This window comes from Micropterus dolomieu, linkage group LG09 (genome assembly GCF_021292245.1).
Source record: "Micropterus dolomieu isolate WLL.071019.BEF.003 ecotype Adirondacks linkage group LG09, ASM2129224v1, whole genome shotgun sequence".
In the NCBI taxonomy this organism is placed as follows: Eukaryota; Metazoa; Chordata; class Actinopteri; order Centrarchiformes; family Centrarchidae; genus Micropterus; species Micropterus dolomieu.
Genome location: NC_060158.1, coordinates 2884562 through 2895555, shown reverse-complemented (window position 1 = coordinate 2895555; position 10994 = coordinate 2884562). Strand labels below are relative to the sequence as shown.

Here is a 10994-nt window from a genome sequence, read left to right as displayed (position 1 = left end):
CCCGGCACAGATCAAGCAGTTCATCGGACATGGTGTCCGCTGGGTCCCTTTGTGGTCCGGTCATTCTGTCACGATCGTGGTGTGGAGGCAGGTTGGAGGACCCAAACGCAGGACACAGAGTGGAGCAGGTATAGTTCAACAAGGGGTTTTAATAAACAAACAAAAGCGAGCACACTTACAGGTGAGTGGCTGAATAACAGAAATCCAAAATCCAAAAGTACAGGGAGACGAGACAAGACGAGACGAGACAAGCAAGGCTGGTTACAGGCAGAGAGTACACACACGACAGACTGGGGGGTAACATGAACAATGACCGGACAAGGACAAGACAGAAACACCAGGTATATATACACAGGGACTAACGAGCAGGGCGGGAGCAACACAGGTGACAGACATGAGACTAACGAGGCAGAGAGAGAGCAGAGGAAAACAGAGAGACTAGACATGACAAGCAGACTATATAACAGATACTGGACACTAGACAGGACAGAACCCAAAACTCAACATACCAAGGCAGATACTAAACTCAAAAGTAAACACAAAGGATGGCCAACCGGCAGAGCGTGACAGAAAGAAGTAAAAGTTAACACTCAATTGAATTGAATTGTTAGGGGATAAGAAGAGCACAGGAAGGGCATGTTAGAGGTTAGAGGTGTTATCAGAGGAAGTGTTCTCTGCAGAGTTTTCAGGAGCTTGTTGAAGTCAGAGAGGGACGCCCCTGCTCTGATGGTGTGTGGTAGCTCGTTCCATCATTGTGGTGTCAGATGAGAAAACAGGGACTGAGACTGTTTGGGTTTAGTTGAAGGTGGCAAGCCTCCATCCATGAAATCAGGTCAGCTGAGTCAGTGAACTCTTTTAAGTCCCTTCTTAAAACATACTTTTATCTTAAACGTGTATTGTTTTTGTATTGTATGTATGTATTATTGTCTTTACACGTGTTAAAGCACTTTGTAACTTGTTTTTGAAAAGTGCTCTACAAATACAGATTATTATTATTATTATTATATGTCCAAGAGACAGTCTGAGATCTGCGCTGAGATGGTGGGGTCGTCTGCCAGGAACTAAGTGCATTTACTCAAGAACTGTAACTTCTTTTGTAATTGTCTTAAACTGTTTTTAGCCTATTGTTTTGGATTTCTCATGTTGGTCCTCCCTTCCGCTTTCTCTTTTTTCCTGTCAGAGATGTTGTGAAACATAGCAGATATAGTTAGTCTTTGCCTTGCAAGGGGTTTCACATCTCTTTTTTTCACATACTCCAAAAATATTGGAAGATCTCTGATTATTTAGCCTACTTTCTTGCTTTTCCCCGCTCCAGAAATTCTGTCAAATGAATAGATGACCTTAGCACACATGTGGTTTTGTTTCCAGATTCTGTTTCACTTGCAAAAAGGACAGTGTGAAAGCGAAGTGCACCAAACCGCTGTCCTCTCTTGGTGGTCCGATCACACCTCTTGCTGTAACATTGGTTCCGGCTGGTCTGGTTTGCCCGTGATTGTCTCCAGGTCTGATGCACTCAATCTGAAGCCTCCACTGCCATTTCTGATGATGATGTGTGTGTTTCTGTCAGAGGTTATCAGAATCATACGTGTTTCAGTAATAAAGGTGAAAATACAAATCCGCTGCGTCTGCATCAAAAACAGAAACTACCCTTTAAATGTCTTAATTTCCCACAAAAGAAACAACCAAAAAAGATTCAACACAGGATTTGAGCGGGTTTGGATTCGATGTACTGATTCAGATTGGATGAAATGCTGTTGAACTACATCCTGTGCAGGTTATGCTTCAGTTGAAAGTTTTGGTGTATTTCTTGAAACATGCCGGCTGTTCTTTGACTGGAGGAAATGTTTTTGTTGAGGGTTTGCATATTTCATTTGTTAGATCACCGTTTGTTTCCGCTGAAGTCTTCAGGCTCTATGTTCTGTTCGAGGTGAAGCAGGAACGGTTCACCTGCTCTGTTACTCGCAGGAGAATTTAAACTATTGTTAGACTCATAATCTGCCGCCTTGACTGGTAACTGTCTATAGTTCTGGCATCAACGCTCCCGCTGGGATTTGAACCTCTAACCCCGTCAGTGTCAGTGCCTTGCTCCATCGACGTACACATTACGGTGCAGTTTGTGAACCTGTGAGTGGAGATGATGTGCTTTAATCTCAGGTGCAACTCTTCTGAGGTTTGATATGTAATATGTATGTAAATGTAAATGTGAGAGCAGAGGAGCAGCTGGGCTCGACACTGAAACTGAGGGCGACTCTTCATCCTGTTAATGGACTAAATGGACAACAAAAGAAAAGTCCAAAGATACAGACACTCCAACAGACTTAAGTAGCCTAGGATTAAGTGAACGGCACCAGAAAAGACTAACACCAACTCAGTCTACAGAAGGTTGAAGATGTTGAATGCAGTTATCAGTTTCCTCTCTGCATGTCGAGCTAGAGATGGATCTAGTTCACGTAGTCTAGCTTAGCACAAAGACTGGAAGCAGGGCGAAACCGCTAGCCTAGCTCCATCAAACCAGAAAAGAATCCACCCTCCAATACTTTGCTTTGAGAGTGAATGTGTTTCTATGACTTTTTCCTGTTGGATGATTGTGGTTGTGGTCACAGCGTGCACGCTGTGATGTGGTTTTGTCTGTCTGTCTCTCACTTCCTCTATCTACTGTATCTTTCTCAGTTGGTAGCTGTGGGCGTTACCTCTGACTCTCCTGGGGTCTCATTTATAAACGGCGGATACACACACAAACCGGAGAGATGAGAAACAGCGACTCACACTGCTGAACATTTGAAATGGATGCAGTATAAAATAAATCAAAATATTAACTCTGAGTATTATCGGCTAATAAAAATGATTATAATTTAAACAGACAAAAGCCTCTCTGAATAAAAAAACATGTCAGATTGATTTTCCCTGAAGTGCACAATAAAAACATTTAAGGTCGTGTGCAGCTCACACAAAAGAAACATGATTCAGGATAATAAACACAAACAATTGAAATTGAATTCTATTCAAGACCTTTCTGTGTCCACGAGGGGCGATTAGTTTTGCCGCCGGAGTAAAGAATTTGACATACAGTACATGACAACAATGGTGACAACATTGATTAAAAACACAGGATCAGACATATATGGGTAAATAAACAGCACAACATTAGAAATTTAGAGTGCCTTATGTGCAGACGTTACCTTTTATTTACAGAGGTAAGCAGAGATAGCAGAAGGTACGAAGGAGAATTTATATCTTTTGGCTGGTGACTTAAATTCTGCATGCAGGGGGTGGGAACTCTCAGACATGATGGATTCTTCATTTTTAAGCACGTTTGTTGCACAGTTCAGTTTGTTTTCTCTGCTGAATCGCAATGATTTTGCTGCTAACGTTATCTAGCATTGCTAATGTCTTTTTCCATTTTAAACTACCAGCAAATACATGAAAAAGTAAAACGGACTCAATAAAAGATTTATAAAACAACGTCCTCAGGAAACTTCGCTAGCTTTCTCAGACAGAAGAGACGTTGCTGACTTTTCTTACTCAGCATGCCTGTGTTTAGTTCAAAGGTCAAGTTGTTAGTGATGATTCCCAGATGCTTGTACAACTCGACAATTTCAACCTCTTTTCCATCTATAATCGTCTTTTCAGGAGTTGAATGGTGACGTCTAAAATCAATGCGCAAGTCTAAAAAGGCTTCTTTGCACCAGTTTAAAAATTAGGGTAGCAGTGGGCTGTGAGATGTTTCAGTGTCCATTAAACTTACTATGACTGAATGTAATTATTGGTCAGTTCACTGCGGCAGTCGTTAGTGTACATGATGTATAAAAGAGGAGGGAGGACACAGCCTTGAGGGCAGCCAGTTGTTGTCACTGATATTCCAGAGAGATGTCCATTTACTCTCACTCTCTGTTTCATGTTAGTGAGAAAGTCCAAAATCCAGCTCAAAATTCTCTATGAGCTTCTAAACAAATAAACGGGGCTGGATGGTTTTGAAGGCAGTTCTTTCTTTATCAGTTTTTCATAGGCCTTCAAAAGTAATGACGCTAGAGCCACAGGTCTGTAGTCATACAGAATTTTGGGGTGGTTGCTTTTTGTGATGTGAATAATTGTAGATTGTTTCCATAAGTTCGGGACTCTGTGTTGGCATTAAGACATGTTAAAAAATATGATTAAAAATGAAGCCATACTGGTCGGCACAATGGGTCAACATGCGGCTGCTAATGTTGTTGGGACCAGGGCTTGTACAATGTACAATGGTTAAAAGTGTTCACAACATTGCTCTCAGAAAAAAGGACTAAATAGACCAGAGTTAATCAGACTGTTACCTTAATGCAGCCGTTTATTTACTAATATTGGGGACATCGAACCTAGAATAAAACTTGTTAAACTCCTGTGCGAGTGCAGAGTCTGACGCAAAACCTTCTAAAAATATCTTTTTCCTTGATTTGTCAAGTCTAGGGTTGGACCGATAGACGATGGCTGACAGACATCACGACATTGAGCCAGCATTGTGATTGTACCCCCTAGCAAAAAAAAATCTCAAGAGTCACCTAAAAGCCTGAGAACTCGTTCTTTTGCCATATGTTTCCACCCGCGATCCGTTATCACGGGAGCAGGTGAGCCGCACCCTGTGTGTTAAATGCTGGATGGTCCGTAAAAAATCCACTGCGACTTGTAACGTAGTCTACCAATTTTTTTTACCGAGTGAAGTCTGTGTGAGAACACATGCACATAAGACGACTGCTGCCCCTGATGACATCGTCCGATGGAAATTTTGTAGACATCGCCCAACCCTAATTAGTCCAACAGCATTGATCCAGTGTCTTGCCATTTCTGCCAGTGCAAGATACATATTTATAAAAGCCTCTTAAAGTTTTGTTCAGTGAGCTGTGATTAAAATGTCCCAGGATTACATTGGGACAGTGATTGTAACTGTACAGTCTGCAGGATCAATTCTGAGGCGGAGCTCCCATTGGTCTTTGGATGAATACACACCACAGTTACAAACATTTGTGGGAATTCCCACAGTAAATATGGTGGACTCACAGATACACAGAGCAGTTCATGTGATGCGTTGCTTGTAAAAACACGGTGTGGAAAAATACAGCAATATTTATTAAGTAAATCTTTCAGTGTACCGCTTATGTCACATAAAACAAGTCATATTTGTTTTAACTCATCGGCAGCCTCGTTCAAAGTGAGTGGACTGTTTGTGTAGCCTAAACAAATGTTGCATGTACACTGTTTTATAAATCAGAATATTTTTGTGTGTACGTACTTTTTTAAATTAGAGACCCTCACCTGTCTGAGATCTGCAAACTACGCACCTGACCGCAGTCAAACCAATCAGCTCCCCTCCTTGAACTCAGGCCTCACGTCCAGGCCCTGCTGGATCGCTGACTCATTCACAGTAGGGGTGGTGGTAGTAGTAGTAGTAGTAGTAGTAGTAGTAGTAGTAGTAGTAGTAGTAGTAGTAGTAGTAGTAGTGTGTATGAGCTATACTGCTCGTCTGACTCTAGAAACTTTGCCTTGCTTGCCTGCCAGCTAGTGCGCTTAACCACCTGGCCACGCAGGTGTCTGATTTACGTGCTGAATTTTGTTACCTAACAAGCTAGTGCTAGCTTAAACCAAAATATGACTAATCATTAGACAGGCTGATAATTCTCCGGAGCGCTGTCACTGTCTTCTGCCATGTTTTCACTGACCCAAAACAAACCCATGGTGCATGCTGAACCTGCATCTGGGAGACTGTTGCTAACTTTGGTTGATGCTAGACAGTATTTACCAGGAATACTCAAACATAGTTTTCATGATAATTTTAAAAACAAATACTAATCGTTGGGAAATACCGTGGTTTATCATTAAATCAGTAACCTCTTCATCCCTGTCTATGGTTGTTAAGTATCTCACAATGTACACACACATACTTAACTTCCAACCAGCTACAAATTGGATGTTTATCAGGAAGTCTTAATTGTGGGAAGCAACCAATGTTGGGCAAGTTATTTACAAAATGTAATACATTATAGATTACTAGTTACTGTCATTTTAAAGTAATTAGTTATTATATTACCATATTACTGTCTCTGATCAGGTGGGTAAGAAACAGGGTTAAGAAAGACTCTGTGTGCATTTACACATGAGGTACAGCAGCATTACATCATTCATTATTTCAATCTCCTGACACTCCGAAAGGATCGGTCAGGGTGAACTGACAGCAGCCTCTCTGATCAGGAAAGTATTTAGTTAAAGCACAAACACACAGCCTATAGAAATCTATTTACACATGATCCGTCAGGGGAGCTGCCGTCTTGTTAACAGGAGCCGAGCGCCCCCTGTAGTTTGCACCCTGCCTACAATCTCGACCATCGGATTGCTGCAACAGGAAATAACGTTACTGTCTTTCACATGGATTTATTCTTCTGGTGCCAAAATATTTCTTGTTGGTGTTTTATTAAAAACACCTCTTAATTTCAGGTTTAAGTGTGTTGTAAAGCGCAAATTTATTTATTTTTTTAGTTATGTGCGATGTTACTGTGTTACAGCAAAAAGTAATACATTACTGTAATTGCGTTGCTTTTGCAACGCGTTACTCCAAACACTGGAAGCAACTGATCACTTTCACAAAATAAACACCTTTGCACTCATAAAAAGACCATATATCCAAAACTTAAAAGGTACATAGTACAAATAACTTGTGGAGTGTTAAATTTACGCATTGGCGTGGGTATTAGTCATCCTAGCCTGATTGACAGATCGCCATGGTAACGGCTTGTCAATCAGCTTGTAGCCCCGCCCTAAAGCCTCCCCTACTTTCTGGTCTCTGTTCCTCTAAATGGGACCATAATTTACTAAATGAACATCATGCTGTGTTGAAGAAGACTTGAAACTAGCGACTGAGACCACAAACTCGTCAGGAAAGTGTTTACTGAGGGAATAAATCAGCTGACAAGTAGAAACATTTTCTCAGACTTCTATAATGTAAGTCGCTTTGGATAAAAGCGTCTGCCAAATGAGTAAATGTAAAATGTATACAAACAGTGGAGTCGCCCCCTGCTGGCCGTTCTAGAGAATGCAGGTTTAAGGCTCTTCAACACTGGCTTCACTTTCGCTTTACTTGAGAGTAACTAAACCTCCCCATTTTCTCAGACTTCTATACAATCAAGAGGTGTCACCCCTTGCTGGCCGTTAGAGACAATGCACTTCCATATTCGCATCACTTTTCTGATCCGGAGAATCCCGACTGCCTGGACCTCATCTTGGTCTCATTGTGGGATAACAACTATTGGCATTATAATGTTTGCCTGTTTTGTTCTCTAAATCATTCAGACGGCTTGAATTCCTTTTACTACCTCATCTCTTTGAACTGCGTTACCCAGAAGCCCACAGTTGGTGACTGTCACACCCACCCAAGTCTCATTTGCAAGCCCACACTTAGAAATCAGCAAAAAAAGATGGATATAAAAAGAAAAGATCAGAGATGAAAGCTTTGGGAGGACTAATGGTCATTATTAACTTTCTTATTAACTCTCACTCTAATGACAAGGACAGGAGAAGTAGAAAGGGTACCAGGAAATTGTAATTATCACCTGCTGATGGTGGCGGGGCTCAGATGGCGATAAGAACAGAGATTCAATTAAATTTTTTATATATAGCGCCAAAACACAAGAACAGTTATCTCACAGTGCTCTTCATAAAAGAGCAGGTCTAGACCGTACACTGTGATGTTATTTACAGAAGCCCAACAATTCCCACCATGAGTAGCACCAGGGGACAGAGGCAAGGAAAAACTTCCTTTAAAAGGCAGAAACCTCGACTCCGAGATTCCGCACAGTGGTGCTGTAGGCCAGGGCGATGCCATCCAAGGAAACCATATCTTTAGATGATGCATCACGGAGGTGCTTGGGCCTCAGAACAATAACTTCAGTTTTATGAGTTAAACATTAGAAAATTACAGGTGATCCAGGTTTTAACATCCTGAAGGCACATTTTAGCTAAGTGGTGAGTTTCATCTGGCTTGATCGATAGATATAATTGAGTATCATCTGCATAACAATGAAAGTTTATGGAGTCTTTCCTGATAATTCCTGTCAAATGGATGCATCCAACAGCATTCACGGCTTTTCTATAGAGAAATGTTGTAATGGGTTTGTGTGTAGCTGTACTCTCATATTACCATCCAATGCAAATTAAGACACCTTCACATCTGGCCAAAGTGATTTGAGATTTGCGGTTTCATTTTTTCCTTAAACAAGAGCTGATAATGTGGGCAAAGTGGCAATAGAAATACTTTGTAATTAATTTCTGTGTGTATATTTTCATATAGAAAACTCTTATTGGGTAAATTATTTTTAACAGTGATATTAATTTAACAGTAACATGTTACTATAGCTGTAAGACCACTTCAAGGCAGCAACAATGTTTTGCATGATTGTCTTAAAGTAAACCAAAATCCGTCATAATAATTAATAACTTGTTAGGAAAGGTTTTCTGTTCATGATTTTCTGTTTAGTCTGTTTTTCATAGGTTTGGTTTTGTGTTCTGTGAGCTTTATTTTGATCATTTGCATGTTTAAGTTCTTAGTATTTGTCTTGTCTTTTATTTTAGTTCTTAGTCCTGTGTTTTAGTCCTTTGCCTTAGTTCTTAGTCTTATGCCTTTGTTCATGTTTAGTGTTTTTCGTGGTCTGTGTACTTCTGTGTTTTCTTTTGGTGTGTGTCTTAGTTCTTAGTCTTATGTCTCCATGTTAGTGTATTCCTATTCCCCGTTTGGTCCTGTCTCTGTTCTCTGGCCTGGTTTTGTTCTGCTATGCAGTTGTTTCACGTTTTTCTGTTTTACTTTGGTTACTCTGTCCTTGTATGTTTCCATATGCTTAACATGCTGTTATATTTTGTAGTGTTCTGTTCTCATGTGTCCTTGTCTACCTTTGTTCCTGTTGTTGATTACCTGATGTGTTTCAGCTGTGCTTCCCTCCCTGCTGGTTTGCCTGTGTGTATATTGTCCTCAGTTGTGTTTGTGATGTCATCGTCTGTGTTGGCTGTTCTGTCCTGTATCTGCACTTCTAGATGTATCCCTGGTTTGTACCTTGTTCCTTTTTTTTTCCCCCTGTGGATTATGTTTTTGTTTGGAGTTACTTTTGTTTGGACAGTTGCCACTGAGCTCCCCTTTACAAGTTTAATAAATCCTGGTTGGACTGCAATTCCCTCACCTCTGTCTGCATTTGGGCCCACTTCTCTTTTTCCTGCTGCTGCACTCTACTACCCATGACATAACTCACCAAAAATATGGTGACAAAAATACAATATATAAAAAATATAATGTAAATTCATTAATTGTAGTGATGTGTTGGTCGCAAATGATGGGAGCTTTCATCTGATCTAACACCCAACCCGCTGTGAAAAAAAGCATGACAATGAACAAATTAAACTAATGAAACCGAGGCTTATCAGTTGTGTGTGTGTGTGTGTGTGTGTGTGTGTGTGTGTGCCCCAGATGCCCTAACCGAAAAGGACTTCAGTTTATTTTTCTTTGTCTCCAACTGGTTCATTTTTACTAGGAAAAGAGACATAAGATGTGGACAACATAAATGATTTATGTATACATTGACTAACATACTTTACCTTGCATAAAATTCACCTCGGGGCACCAACCTTATAGGGTGGAAACAATAGCCCACAACCACAGGTTCCTATTTTCCCTGAACTCTTTTCTCGATACCCAAACAATACGAAGAGTTTAACATGAACAGAGAAGGTCGAAGAAGTACATTTTCACCATCCACGCCATGTTTATTTGTCAGCAACAGTTGGCTGTGACAAACAGAAGCAGAAATCTGTCACCAGCACAGCTTCTCTTCCCTTGTTACAGAAGGCTGTCATTGTCTTTTTGAGATTGAGGAAATCTAATTACGAAAATTCAAATACAGAAGGAAGTTAACGTACTGCTGTTAGGTGTGTGTGTGTGTGTGTGTGTGCGCGTGTTAACCTTCACCCCACCTACTCTGCTGCGGTCGTATAAGCATCAGAATTTAAACGAAGCCTCCATGTTCAGTGGTAAGCTCTGACAGCTTAGAGGTGATGCTCTAAAGATGAACTGTGAGTATTAGAAAAAATCTGTTTATCTGTGTTATTTAACTTATGTCACTGTGTTTGTGTAAAATATGAGTTAAATTTCTTTAACAAAAAAATTCCCCACCCTCTCAAAACATTACATTTTTATACTCTCAGTTTAAGATTTCAAAACTTAGTAAAGACCAGGTTTAGGGGAAAGATCTGGTGCTATGGTGACAAACCGTTTTTCTTCTCGTTTCAATACAGATTGTCTTGTTTCAGCAATTTTCTAGTATGCAGTAGAATCAAGAAAGTTGTACTTAACAAGGTATGGCACATTAAATTTATTGACAACGTTGAAACCATCAAAAACAAATTGTAAGATAAATTGACAATGAAGATGATCATTTACAGCCATAAACAAGATGTGTTAATAAGTGACATTTAGGGGACCAAAGCTAACTGTCTTAGATGTAGATACATTTTTTCAACACAGACATGACAAACTGTAAAACTATTGGTTTAAGGGATGAAGTCATGTTGTGCAACATGTTGTGTTGTCCTCTCCAGATGTTCACCCCTGAACAACATGAACAGCAACAAATCTCCACCTGACAGTAACTCAACAATCAAACCAGCCGTGGTCCTAAAGATCAGCATGTCAGCATACTTAATACAGAGACGTCTTCTCTTGCTTTTGTGTCTCCTGCTTCATCTTAACTCTTCACTGGCTTATTCACTGAAAAGCTGCGTCATCTTTTATTCTGAAGACGCCTCGGCTGATGTTTCTTTGGATTGCTCAGGTCGTGAACTTGTTACTGTCCCTGATGACATCCCCAGAGATGCGAGCTCAGTAAAACTCTCCTACAATCAGCTTGAACAGATTAACAGGCAAGATTTTGGCCACTTGTCAAAGCTGAGAAATTTGTCCCTAGACTCAAATCAGATTGCTCATGTAGACGATG

At 40.4% G+C, this 10994-nt stretch overlaps 1 protein-coding gene across 1 annotated transcript in view; it reads left to right on the top strand.

The window, feature by feature from the left end:
- LOC123976720 (toll-like receptor 13) overlaps window positions 1–10994 on the top strand; it is a 35430-nt gene that overhangs the window by 22396 nt on the left and 2040 nt on the right. The gene's annotated exons all lie outside the window — the stretch shown is intronic.